The sequence below is a fragment of the Geotrypetes seraphini genome, chromosome 12 (genome assembly GCF_902459505.1).
Source record: "Geotrypetes seraphini chromosome 12, aGeoSer1.1, whole genome shotgun sequence".
Classification (NCBI taxonomy): domain Eukaryota; kingdom Metazoa; phylum Chordata; class Amphibia; order Gymnophiona; family Dermophiidae; genus Geotrypetes; species Geotrypetes seraphini.
Genome location: NC_047095.1, coordinates 10,225,329 through 10,238,854, shown reverse-complemented (window position 1 = coordinate 10,238,854; position 13,526 = coordinate 10,225,329).

The window sequence follows — 13,526 nt, the reverse complement described above, 5'->3', positions numbered from 1 at the left end:
CTTTGGTATCTGGACAATCGGAGTCTTAGGCCACTCCCAGTCCATCCAAGACTGCACTGGGAAGGAGGCCTAAGACTCCAGTTGACCCAGGAGCCTAAGACCCCTCCTATGAGTGGGGCTTTAGGCAACTGGGCCAATCGGAGCTTTAGGCCCCTCCCTGGTGCATCCCAGAATGTACCGGGAAGGGGAAGACCCACCATTTTGAAAGAGGCAGGCCTGTTGGCGGGAGGGAGTTGGCATCCCTCTTGCCAGCCATCTCTTAAAGGTAAAGGAGGGTCAGGTGGTGTCAGGGGGGATGTTGGGATGAGAAGGAGTATTGGGATGTGTTGAGAAATGTTGGGTGAGTGTCAGGTGAGTGCTGGGGAGTATCAGGTGGGTGTTGAGGAATATCATGTGAATGTCAAGAGGTGTTGTGGTGTGTTGGGAAGTGTCGGGTGGGTGTTGGGAAATCTCAGAGAATGTTGGGTGGGTGTTGGGGAGTATCTGGTGTTTGGGGGATCAACAGGGCCAGCGGCAGGATGGAGTGGGCATCCCTACTGCCAATTGGATAGGAGGTGTTGGTAATGTCAGGGATTTGGGGATCGACGGGGTCTGCAAAAGGAAGAGTGGGCATCCGTCTTACCACGGACAGTGTTGGGGGTTCAGGGCTGGTGGCGGGAGGGAGTGGGCATCCTTCCTTCTGGTTGACTTCAAAGGGGGGGGGGGCGAGTGAGTTCCCTGCTGCGCCCAATCAGCTGATCACAGCAATGAGATTTCCTTGCCGTGATCAGCTTAACGGCCTTGTCTATTTGAAATGTAGACCAGCTTTTTGTTGGCCTACATTTCAGGTGCCTATCACAGCCCTAGGGAGACACCTAGGGCTACTTAAGCTCGCCTAAGGCTACTTTGGGCGAGCTTAAGCATCCCTTCATGTTTTCCTCAACCGCAGCAGACGCCTACAGTGTAGGCGGCCTGCCTATTGGCTGGTTAGATAGTGGTAGGATGCCTACCGCCATCTACAATTGGGACACATTTTATATAATTTGGCCCCATGTGTTCATAGATGAAGAACAGGAACAACCAAAGAAAACAAATATAAATATGCTTGCACAATCTGGCTCCTAAACATCTTGTTGAGCGTATCCTGCCACGTGTTCCGCCTCACCCACTTCGATCTGCAGAACAAATTCCATCTGTGAAGCAGTTGAAACTGACAGTGTCTAGGGATAGTATATTCCATTGTATAGGACCGAGGGAATGGAATAAGATCCCTAAGTATATGCAACGGCAGCAGAATATACAGAACTTTAAAAAACTGTTGAAGCGGCATCTTTTTTGCCAGACAACATATAAGGGGTGAAACTATGTTATTAATGAAAAGGAGAAGATGATAATAAGGTGCTGGTCACCTATGTATTTTATGGTTTGCATCTTTTGCATTGAATTGTGAGAGTATTTGATGCTGATGATGCATGTATTTTGTGATGTAATGTTATGATTTTGTATGCAAGTTTGTAACCCACCCTGGATAAGGGCGGGATATAAATGAATAAACAAATAGGAATGAAATGATTTTAAATGATTTTTAGAAGACCATGTTCATGATGAACTAGTTAAACTAAAAGAAGACAAAGAAATGGGGTTGGATGGGATGCTTATGAGTTTATTGAAAGAATTTATAGAAGGACAGGAGGACTAGGGAAAGGCAGATGTTCTTCACCACATAAAGAGGAAATAAGAGCATAAGAATAGCCTTACTGGGTCAGACCAATGGTCCACAAAGCCTAGAAGCCCATTCTCACGGTAGCCAATCCAGGTCACCAGTACCTGGCCAAAACCCAAGGCATTGCAATGTTCCATGCAAGCAGGAGAAGGTCAGGAACTACAGGCTAGTATGTCTCACCTTTGTAATGAATAAATTAATGGAAATACGGCTAAAACAGAGAACAGGGAGAAATGGTTGAGCACCTAAATAAATTCATGTAAACCGTTCTGGGAGAATAGTATAGAAATCGAATAAATAAATAAATAATGACAGTGCAATTTTTAAAATCCAGTGGATTGAAGGATTCCACTGGATTCAAAAAATTGCACTGTCAAGGATTCCAGACAGGTCTTATCAAATGAATCTGATTAATTGCTTTGATTGGGTGGCCAAAGAGTTGGATCAAGGGAGAGGGCTAGATGTGGTGTACTTAGATTTCAGTGATGCCTTTGACATGGTTCCCTATAGGCAACTTAAATATACTGTACACTAAGCATCTGTATTATGAGCCCTTATTGCATTACAGATAGCACAAATTAGACTGTGCTTTATGTACACTTTTTGAGGTGCTGCCCTGTGGATCTGATGCTGACTATGCCCTCATACAGTTACTATACAGGATTTGCAGTTGCCATTCTTAATTTTTGCACCTAAAACACGGTAACTGCAAATCTTTGGTTAGTGGGCTAGAACAAATCAACCTTGAGACAAACAATCTTTTGTTTCTATAAATTCAAAATAAATACAAAAGCACATGAATACAAACACTGTGTACCCTGTTGATTTAGTTCCGTCTTTGGACTCTACTATGAGCATCACATATGTTTGCAGTCTTTTTAAAGATTGTTTTAACAATTGTATTCCCAGCACTGGAGTGACACCTAGTGGACCAATAGACAGACCCCTGAGGCAGACCTCCACCTGGGGGCCAAAACACGGCCCATGTCGGGTCATCAGCTGGATCCTTTCAATATAAGGACATCACATTCATAGGACTTTTATACAAGTGCTTTTATTCATGTGCTTTCATATTTATTTTGAATTCATAGAAATAATCCCACTCCCCAGTTGTTCTCTTTTTGTTGGATTTTACATACATAAGAACATAAGAATTGCCGCTGCTGGATCAGACCAGTGGTCCATCGTGCCCAGCAGTCCGCTCACGCGGCGGCCCCCAGGTCAGAGACCAGTGCTCTAAATGAGTCCAGCCTCACCTGCGTACGTTCCAGTTTAGCAGGAACTTGTCCAACTTTGTCTTGAATCCCTGGAGGGTGTTTTCCCCTATAACAGACTCCGGAAGAGCTTCCAGTTGTCTACCACTCTCTGGGTGAAGAAGAACTTCCTTATGTTTATATGGAATCTATCCCCTTTCAACTTTAGAGAGTGCCCTCTCGTTATCCATAACTTGGAGAGGGTGAACAATCTGTCTTTATCTGCTAAGTCTATTCTCTTCAGTATTTTGAATGTTTCGAACATGTCCCCTCTCAGTCTCCTCTTTTCAAAGGAGAAGAGGCCCAGTTTCTCCAATCTCTCACTGTACGGCAACTCCTCCAGCCCCTTAACCATTTTAGTCGCTCTTCTCTGGACCCTTTCGAGTAGTACTGTGTCCTTCTTCATGTATGGCAACCAGTGTTGGGCGCAGTACTCCAGGTGGGGGCACACCATGGTCCGGTACAGTGGCATGATAACGTGGATTTTTCTGTTCCCTATACTTTGTTCTATAACTGCAAATCTTTACCAGACTTTAGTAAACATGTCTATAAATGATATATTTGCCTCTATATTTAGTGAGGAGGATACTTGTATCATGCCCACACCAGAAATCTTTGTTGGTAATTTTTTTTGGAGCAACTAAAGCAAAGACACTCTAGATCTAGAAGATGTAATAGATTAAACTGTCAAACTAAAGAGCAACCAATCACCAGTCATGAAGCTTATTGTAAAGCAGATATAAAGACATCAGCCAATACACATCTATTTGCTGCCAACTAAAATAAGAGCAGGGATTGTATAAAAATTAATATATAGAGAAAAAAAAGAACATTAGTCAGTGACTTCCATGTATAAATGCCTGTATCCTTAGGTGTCCATGAGACATAGCAACAACCTGTTAATCATATCACCTAAAGGACATCTGAGGAATGCTGCAGAAACTGAATGAAACATTACAGAAGTCCATTGAATAAACTACATTACTGGTAGGGAAAGTAGACTCTTTATCAAAAATAGTTGAAGAAATAAAATCAGAACGTGAACTGAAGTTTTCAAACGTTAACAAAGAAATTACTTCTTTAAAATCAGTGACTGAAAATTTGATTAAAGATGTGGAGGGGCATAATCGAAAGGAACGTCTAAGTCCGTTTTTGTCCAAGTCACAAGTCGTCCAAAGTAAAAAAAATAGCTTAGGACACATTTTTGAAAAATACTTCCAAATTTTTTTACCTTTCGAAAATTGTCTAAGTATACATTCTGCCGATCTGATCGTCCAAGTCGCTAAATTGTCCTTCTTTATGCCACATTTTTGTCCAACTTTTTGTCCAAGTCAAAAACGCATAGAACAAGCCCTGTTGGTAGTGGGAGGGGTCTGCAAAGTGATGGACAGAACACCCAGACATGGCACCTAAATAGTGGGGTACCATACAGGGCACTGTTGTGAACTTCACAAAAAGGGTGCCCTGTCATCATCTCACTACAGCTCCCATATAGGTCCCCAAACCACATCCAGAATTCCTTAGACCCACTTATCTACCACCCTAATAGCCCTTATGGCTGCAGGAGCCACTTATATGCCAGTACAAAATGGTTTTGGGGGTGTATAGGGGAGTGCACATGTTTAAGTATCAATGCAGTGATTACAGGGGCTTATGGCCATGGGGCTTCCTCTCTATGGGTCCCTAATCCACCCTCAAGACGACTTAAGCTGCCTCTGTGCAGGACAACTAGGCTTTCCTATGACAGGCTGCTAGGTGATGATGTTCTGGAGGCTGAATTTTACAGGTGTAATTACGATTTTTATGAGGTTAGGGGGGGTGTCGGTGATCACTGGGGTAGTGTGTGGGGTTCTGTATTATGTGTTTGCAGTGCTTATCTGGTCACTTTAGGTGGGTTTTTCTGACTTAGACCATGTTTTAATTTATCTAAGTCACAACGTCCAAGTTCCGTCTAGGCTCTGTTGTAAAACTTTCAGTTATACATGCTGTACGACTAAGTCTAAGCCTGTCCACATCACGCCTAAATCCCGCCCTCGACACTCCTCCTGAAACGCCCCGTTTAGCTATGGTCGTTCAGCGGCACTATGAAGGCCTAGGTCATTTAGAAATACGTCCAAAACCTAGTTTGATTATCGGCACTTGGATGTCTTTCATTTATGATCGACCAAGTGCTGACTTAGGCCGGTTTTTAGATGGTTTTCTCTTTCGATTATGAGCCCCAAAGTGCTTGTTCACAAAAAAATAGAACAGCTCGGAAACTTCAACAGGCGTCTTAATTTGTGCATACTGAATTTTCCTAAATTGTTAAATGTTTCTGCCATGGAATTATTTCGAAACTATCTGATACAAATGCTAAAGTTTGCCCCTGAATGTATTCCACCGTTAAACAAAATTTACTATCTACCTTTACCTATAAGAAAACAAGGGGGTGAACTAGGTGCTGTGAATCTGGAGTTTCAGCAACAGGTCTCTATGGACCTAGGAAACATTTCAGCAATATTGGAGGAAACAGAATCGATAATAGAGGAAAGAGCTACTTTATTATTTTTATTTGTTTTTCAATAGGACTTGAATGCGGTAATGAAACTATATTTTCAAAATGCGCAAAATCTTTTTCTGGGACATCGTGTATGGAAAATACCCTGATGTCAATAAGGAGACGCAGGAAAGAAGAAAACTTTTCCTGGCCTTGCGCCAAGAAACTAAAGATTTGGGTGCTATGTTTCTGCTTGCATATCCATGCAAATGTTTTATTAAATTCCTTGGGGTTAAATATATCTTCTATGCTGTAGCCCAGTTAAGAGCATTCCTGGACTTAAAGAAGATTGTTAGGAGATAAATTGAGATAAAAAATAGAAGGATTTAACCGTGAAGCTGTTTTCTTTGTAATTTAGTTTTTTGTTGTTTTTTTAAAAAATTATTTATTTTTAATTATTTTTTTTTAATTTTTAATTATTTATTTATTATTTATCTTTTAAAATTTTTATTGTAAACCGGCCAGATACTTGCTGATGGTCGGTATATTAAAACAATAAACTTGAAACTTGAAACTTAATTCTCTTTATTGAAGCAACAAGAATACACATCTCTGCAAAGATAATAATGCACAACAGAGTAATTAACAGCAGAAAAACACCATCATGTGAGCCATACAAAAAAGCCCATCAAACCTAGTGCAAAGCAGGTTTAGTAGGGGAAATCCCGAAGGTTAACGGAGCGGCTCCAGGAGCTTCGCCTCGGGACGTCTTGTCAGAGCATGCTCATCGCGTGACCCCTTTTGATAGGAATGTAATTCCATTTGTTTTCTTTGACTACCCTTATGTTAATCATATCACTGCACTAAGGGGCCCTTTTACCAAACGGCATTAAAAATGGCCTTAACACATGCATACGCAGGTTATTCCCATGTACTAAAGCCATTTTCTACAAGTGGCGTTATGTGGCCTAAACGAAGGCACAAGTCACATCATAGGTAGGCACTGGAAATGTAACATAGAAACATAGAATATGACGGCAGAAAAGGGCTGTAGCCCATCAAGTCTGCCCACGCTAATGACCCATCCCCAGACTTCACCCGGCTAGAGATCCCACATACATATCCCATTTCTTTTTGAAATCGAGCACGCTGCTGGCGTTAATCACCTGCAATGGAAGTTCATTCCAATGATCGACTACCCTTTCGGTGAAGAAATACTTTCTGGCGTCGCCATGAAATTGCCCACCTTTGATTTTCAGCGGATGACCTCTTGTGGTTGAAGGTCCTTTAAGAAAGAAGATATCGTCTTCCACCTCGATGCGGCCCATGATATATTTAAAAGTCTCAATCATGTACCCCCTCTCTCTACGTTCCTCGAGCAAATATAGTTGCAGTTTATTCAGTCTTTCCTCATATGGGAGGTTCTTGAGTCCCGAGACCATCCTGGTGGTCATTCGCTGAACCGACTCGATTCTCCGCACATCTTTTTGATAATGTGGTCTCCAGAATTGAACACAATATTCAAGATGAGGTCTCACCATGGATCTGTACAGGGGCATTATGACTTCGAGCCTCCGGCTGATGAAACCTCTACGGATGCATCCCACCATTTGTCTAGCCTTGGATGCAGCTTTCTCCACCTGCTTGGCAGTTTTCATGTCTTCACTAATGATTACTCCCAAATCACGTTCTGCCCTAGTCCTAGCTAAGGTCTCACCATTCAGAGTATAAGTTCTGCACGGGTTTTTGCTGCCAAGGTGCATGACCTTACATTTTTTGGCATTAAAGCCTAGCTGCCAAGTCGAGGACCAATGTTCCAATAAGAGCAGGTCCTGTTCCATACTGTCGGGCAAGGTGCTGTTATCTACTATGTTGCATAGTTTGGCATCATCAGCGAATAGTGTTATTTTACCTTGAAGCCCTTGAGTCAGGTCTCTTATGTATATGTTGAAAAGGATCGGTCCCAAGACTGATCCCTGTGGCACTCCACTGGTCATCTCTGATGTATTGGAGGGGGTACCGTTAACCACTACCCTCTGGATTCTACCGCTTAACCAGTCATTGACCCATGTCGTCAATATCACTCCCAATCCCATCGAAATCATTTTGCTCAACAATCTGTGGTGCGGGACGCTATCAAAAGCTTTGCTGAAGTCCAAGTACACGACGTCTAGAGACTTCCCCATATCCAGTTTCCTTGTAACCCAGTCAAAGAAGCTGATCAGATTGGATTGTAATTGCGCACATGCGTACTTATAGCTTTCTAGGGTTGTAAAATGAAAATGAAATTAAAAAAATAATGATGCAAAATATTTTCATAAAATCCAAAAATCTTATTTTTTATTAGATATCAATATTAGGTCATAAGTGTACGCAATTAATTTTATTTGCAAATCAATTGAGTATCTTTTGCATCAGAGAATTATTACAGAAGCCAAAAACGCTGGCCTTGCTCCTAACAATTCCAATGTCTTATCAATTACACGTCCATATATATCCTAAATGACGACATTCCTTCGTTACAATCCATCTGCAGTCTAATTGGTTCACATTATTTATTCCCATATAAGGCTAGCTTCATATAGGCGTGTCACAAATTACATTCTTATATCAAAAAAAGTTACATTCTCACATTAAGCTTACATATTTTATAAAAAGAAGAAATACATAGATCAATATTATAATACACTTACAAAACTCCTCAGATTTTATATTCTTTCCTGTAAATGTCAGTGTTCTTCTCTATTCTGAGATCTTTGTCTCACAAAGACTGAACAAAGAAAAGATGGAAAGGAGCAGGTACCCCTCCCATCAAGGTTCTACGTAGAAAAAAGTTGCTCTCCAATGAAGTAGAAAAAGTTGCTCAAGGTCAGAGGTCAAACACCATCTGTTGCCTTATCAGGATCTCTTCAGGATTTCAGATATATGAAGATTAAAATAAACTATATTCCTAATCTTTATATTCCTAATCTACATTGGTTTTTTTAACATATTATCTATAACTACCTAAGTAAATTTCTATTATATAATTTTTCCTAACTTTCTGATAGCTAACTTTGGATCAATTCATACCATGATACACATATGGTTTAGATTTGTCCTTAGCAAACTCAAGTCATGGTAAACCAGGGCCCCCTGGTATGTGGATACCAGGTCAAAAGCCAACTCCTGTCTGCCTACATTTCCCTGAGGATTGGCCTAGTTCAGGCTGGTCACTCTAACACAAAGAAACTCTATAAGAAACCTAATCTTCTCATCTGGAGTACATTTGATATGGTAGTCATCAATCACAAAAATGTCTTAGCTTGCCTCCCTATATCCATCAAGCACATGACATATATCAAATCCATATGGTAACTTAAAGTCCCTGTTTTTAAACTTTTTGTATTTCTGATCATTTTATTCCAGATTATCCAGTTTTCATTTATTAATTCATAGCTACTAATCCACATTCTCACTTGCTCTTGGATCAGGCCTTATCTAATAGTTTTTCTTTTCTTTCTAGCTAGTAAATCCTGATGCAATGTGAGAAAGTGTAATAGCTGAATTTTTTTATTTCATGTTTGCTCATTCTTACCTGCCCAGGTAAACAAAGCTGGCCCCAAAACTACTTAAGGTATAGGACCAGGTCCTTAGCCCCCCCTTGGGTCGTGGAGTGGAGTGCCACACCAGGACCCACACCTGGAGCTTTAGTGGCCTTACCTTGCTCTGTTCTGAGGTTGCTTTGGGCATGACTTGTTCTCTGGATCAGCGTAAGATTGGGAGTCACTTTCTGCAAACATGTTTTTCCAATGCCAATTATACAGGATAAACTACAACACACAATCAGAAACACAAAAGCCAGGCCTATCAAAACACCCAATAGGCCTTTAACCCATGATATATTAGGCATCCATGCAGTTAGCCAATCAAACCAACCCTTATCCTCTACCTTAAATTGTTCCCAATTCTGCAATGCCTTGTCTAGAGATGTGATATGTGCTTGCTGGTCAGAGAAGGAGTCAGGAATATAAGTACAACATTCTTGTCCAATGATGGCACATGTACCCCCCTGGGCTGCTAGGAGATAGTCGAGTGCCATCCTATTTTGAAGAGCTACAATGCGTGTTTGTCTGAGCTCTAGTGACAGAGATTGAGTAACTGCTGTTGTTTCATTACCCATAGTTTCAATAAGGGTGGATAATTTTTTTATAATTTGGACTAATTTACCTACTCCATAACTAGGTAAAAGGATCATAGCAAATCTTTCCCCTTCAGAAATGAGAGGAGTATTTCTTTTTGGTCGGATAGGAGGCAATTCAGATAGGATTCTCACAGGGGGTAATAGGAACCCGATATAGCAGGTCCCATACCATCCCTCGTGAAGCCATCTGTATGCATATGGGCCACAAATCCACCAGCAATCAGCATAAGAGGGTAACAAATAATTACTAACACCTGTAAGCCAGGCAAATTGTTGCCTGTCAGTAAAATAGGTAGAAACAGTAATATTTCCCAGTGAAAGAGAAATATTTGGACCATCTGAAGTAACATAATATTGACATGAACTCTTTCCAGCATACCAGGTGGTTTTATCTGTCCTTTTAGAATGGTAACAAAGAAATCCTCGCATGGGTCTAACTAAAACTGGGGCTGGTGGTTTATTTGGGTCAAAACTAAAAGCATAACGAGTAAATGTTTGAAGAAGAGAATATTGAACTATAGAGGAACAATTTCCCTCATGACTAAACTGTGGTGCAACTAAGCCATTACGTGGCATAAGATAAAGAGAATAATAACAAAGATCAGAAACATTCCATGCAAAAGGTCGAAAAGGTAACCCACTAGTGTGTTGTGGAAGCTGGGCACAAACCCAGCAATTGCTTACATTAGCATACCTAGCTACACGAAATTTCATTTGTTCATAGGAATTTCCCTGACCTACTATAGGTAAGAAAAGATTCCATTCTGCAAAAGTGTGGTGGAAAAAAGTAAAGAATAGTAATGGAGAACACCAAATAAGTAACATGGCTAAAATTAATACCTAATTAGTATAACTAAAAATAAACAGTATTGAAAATATGCAAATATAGCAATGAGATGAACTACTAATAATGTCTCTAGTCCTTGATTTCCTTGCAGAAACAATAGATATGATCAGGTAATCAGGTATTAGCAATGGGTGCTGGTTTAATGTCTTTCACGTGTACTAACGGTGTATACCCTTTTAATTTCACTGCATAAGGGAACACCACTTCCACTTGAAAAGGTCCATAAAAGTATGGCTGAGTCCATATATTTCTTGTATGTAACCTCTTATACACCCACTGATCCTGATGGAATCTGTAAACTGGAAGTGCTTGGTCCACACTACTTGGAGTTCGTCGTGATTGAATCTCTGCTATAGCTGTCTGTAATGCTTTACAAGGTGTTATCATGTCTGTAAAATCCACATGCCACTTCTGAAAAGGTCCCTGCGGGATAGGTAGAGTGCCTGGTGCTACACAAGTACCTCTAGGATTAGTTTTTACACATACAGCACAACGTAATACAGTCTGTCTTACTATTTTTTCTAAATTAGGATGCCAGATTTGCTGTGACAATTGACTAATTAAAGTAGCTGCACTTTCATGTAAGGCATTGTGCATTTGTTGGATCATTATCACCAGAGGTACCTGTGCCATACATGGCACACCTGACGAATTATACCAGATACCTTCTATACACTGACATTGTAAATTTGTCCATTGTTGAATCTCTTCCTCTGTTACGCCATCTAGGAGCAGTTGTCTTTGCTCGTCTTGTTCCTTTGTAATCTTGCTCCTAGCTCTAGTCTGCACTAGCATTATGCCCTGTTGCTCTACAGCCCATTTTGCTGCTAAATCTGTCTGATTATGCATATATTGCTCCCACGATTCATCTTTCTTATCATGGGCCTTAATTTTACATAATGCCAATGTTTTGTCTGGGTATTGCTGCAATAATCTATCCAATCTCTCTATCAAAGGTAAATGTTGAACTGGATGACCTCCAGAGTCTATGAATCCTCTCTTTTTCCATGTCGTTAAATGCAATTTTGCTACCCCTAAAGCATATGCAGAATCTGAATAAACAGTAACTTTCCTTCCTATATTGTCCTGTAACACCTGGACTAATGCTGCTAATTCTGCAGTCTGGGCTGAATATTGATCTGATGGTAAACAATAAGTTTTCCATTCAGTGCTGTCAGCATCCCTATCATACGTTGTGATAGCAAATGCTGCTCTGTTTGTAGCACTGGAACCATCTATAAAACAAATATATCCCTCACCTAGGGGTTTATCATATTGTAGCAACATTTGTTGCTGTGGGATCAAAACTGAACACTCGTGCTCAGTACTGTCTTGTATTCCTAAAAAAGCATAAAACACTTGTGCTGGATCTTTATCCTTCATTTTTGGTTGCACATCCACTAAACCAGTGGTAAGCAGAGCCAAATACTTCCCTATACGCTGACTAGTAAACACTACTTCTGGCAATTTTAAAATATTCAAAATATCATGGGAAGTATGTACTGTGATATGACTGTATGGCAACAAATCCATAAGTTTTCCTACCAATGTTGCAGCTGCCACTACACCTTTTTCACACTGAGAAAAACCCATTTCCACAGGTGTAAAACTTCCAGATAAATATCCACAAACATTGTCATTTTGTTGTAAAACTGCACCCCATCCAGGGTTTCCAATATGTAAATGTACTTGCACTTCTGTCCCAATCAAAGGTAAAACAAACTGTGGAGCATCTCTAATTGCTTGTTTTAACTCCTGTATAAGCACCACCAGTGCTGAATCTAATTGAATTCTGTCTCTGCTCTGAACATTTCCTTTCAATTTAGCCCTCAAAGGAAGTGTCCTTGTACTTAAACACGGTATCCATTGTCTACAATAATTAAGGAGTCCTAAGAATCCTCGTAATTCCTTTACTGTCTGTGGCAAGGGTGTTTTTTCTATTTCCTGCACTAAATCTTTAGTTAAAGCTCGTACTGACTTGCCGACACGATACCCTAAAAAGGTAACCTCTTCTTCTGCTATTTGTAATTTCTCCTTATTAACCACATAACCATATTCACACAGAAAATTCAATAGTTCAATAGTATATTTCACATTATCTTCCACAGTAGGCGCAGACAATAACAAATCATCTACATAAGAAATCAAATGTATTTCTGGTGGAAGCCGTTCTTTAAAAATTTGCAAATCATGCATTAATATCCTTGAAAACACAGAAGGACTCTCTGAAAGCCCCTGAGGGAGACGTGCCCAACAATAGCGCTTACCATCAAAGGTAAAGGCTGTATAAGGACGTGACTTTGGATGTAATGGAATAGTATAGAATGCATTTTTCAAATCAATGACAGTCAAATAAGATCCTAAAGGGACCTCATTCAGGATTGTTACAGGATTTGCAACTACAGGATACTCAGACTGAATTAATTTATTCAAACCCCTCAAATCATGCACTATTCTGTATGAGTCATCTGATTTCTGTATGGGAAACAAAGGAGTATTCCAGGCAGATGAACATTCTTCTAAAATCCCTTCTTTTACTAATTCTTCAATTATAGGAATACTGCCTGCTATAGCTGCTGGCTTCAATGGATATTGTGCTATTTTCGGTCCGACACCTTCTTTTAACATTTCAATTTGAATAGAATCTACAGTTTTAACTTTGCCATATTTCTTCCATAATTCTTCTGGTACATGGTCCAATACATACTTCATTATTTCCTCTTTCTTAGAGGGTAAATTCTCCTTAGGAGGTGGTAATCCTATCCAAAATGTAGTATCTAGTGTTTGACCCAGAACACCCATATCATCTTGTACACTCAATAATATTGAATGCACAAATGATGGAGGATTACTTGTCTGTTCTCCTGTTCGTAACGATGTCCATAGACAAGTTTCCAGAACTCCCTGCCTTTCATCCCACTGGCATGGTAATTCTGGTTCAAACACAATTGTGGCTTCCAATTTATGCAGTGCATCTCTTCCTAATAAATTCACTGGACATTCAGGCGCATATACCACTTGCATATGCAACCATTTTCCTTCAATTTGCAGAGATACATTTTCTA